Consider the following 1,650-nt stretch of genomic DNA (forward strand, 5'->3'; position numbering starts at 1 on the left):
CCCAAAACCTGGATCCCAGCTCTACAGCTGGATCCCAATCCTATAGCTGGATCTCAATCCCAAAGCCTGGATCCCAGCCCCACAGATGGAGCCTGGCCCCACAGCTGGATCCCAATCCCACAGCTGGATCCCAATCCTATAGCTGGATCCCAGCCCCAAAACGTGGATTCTAATCCAAAAACCTGGATCCCAGCCCCACAGATGGAGCCTGGCCCCACAGCTGGATCCAGTCCCAAAACCTGGATTCCAGCTCTACAGCTGGATCCCAGTCCCACAGCTGGATTCCAGCCCCACAGCTGGATTCCAGCCCCAAAACCTGGAGCCCAACCCCAGCTGGATCCCAATCCTACAGCTGGATCCCAGTCCCAAAACCTAGATTCCAATCCCAAAACCTGGATCCCAGCCCCAAAACCTAGAGTCCAACCCCAAAACCTGGATCCCAGCCCCACAGCTGGATCCCAGCCACAAAACCTGGATTCCAACCCCAAATCCTGGATCCCAACCCCAAATCCTGGATCCCAATCCCAAAACCTGGAGTCCAACCCCAAATCCTGGAGTCCAACCCCAAAACCTGGATTTCAATCCCAAAACCTGGATTCCAGCCCCAAATCTGGATCCCAATCCCAAATCCTGATCCCAATCCCAAATCCTGGATTCCAATCCCAAACCTGGATCCCAATCCCAAAACCTGGCTTTAAGGCCCCACATCCAGGTTGCAGGGTCCCACCCCGGGGTTTGGGGTCCCTCCCCCCTGACGTACCCAGCTGCTTCCTGGCCTTGGTTTTGGAGTGAATCTCCTCAGCATCGTCCAGCACCAGGTTCATGTACTCATCAAAGCCTGAGGAGCAGCACCAACCTCAGAGAAACCCCAAAAAAACCCCAAAAAACCCCAAAAAATCCACAAACCAAATCCCCCCCCCCCCAAAAAACCCAAAAATCCCCCCAAAAAATTAAAAAAAAACCAAAAAAACACTCAAAAAAACCCAAAAGAACCCCAAATAAATCCAAGAACCCCAAAAAACGCCAAAACCAGTAACACCCCACAAAACTCCCCAAAAAACCCACCAAATTCCCCCAAAAACCCCAGAAATCTCAAAAAAACACCAAAAAAAACCCCTAAAAAAACCCTCCCCCCCAAAAAAACTCAAAATAACCCCAAAACCCACCCCAAAAACCCCCAAAAAAACCAAAAATACCCCACCCCAGACACCCCCCAAAACAAAACAAAAAAAAACCTCCTGAAAAACACCCAAAAATAGAAAAAATATATATTATAATATATAATAATATATTTTAACATATAATATTAAATAATATATAATATGATATTTATATAATAATTATTATAAGTTATAATAATATATTTTAATATATTATATTAATATTATATAATATATTATACAATATTATATATATTATATTATGTTATGTTATGTTATGTTATATTATATTATATTATATTATATTATATTATATTATATTATATTATATTATATTATATTATAATATTATATAACATAATATATCATAATATTATATAACATAATACATTATAAACCATTATAATATTGATATTAATATCAATACAAATATATATTTTACTTAAAAACATTAAAAAAAAACCAAAAAAAACCCTCAAAAACACCCCCC

This window comes from Vidua macroura, chromosome 24 (assembly GCF_024509145.1).
Source record: "Vidua macroura isolate BioBank_ID:100142 chromosome 24, ASM2450914v1, whole genome shotgun sequence".
Lineage (NCBI taxonomy): Eukaryota > Metazoa > Chordata > Aves > Passeriformes > Viduidae > Vidua > Vidua macroura.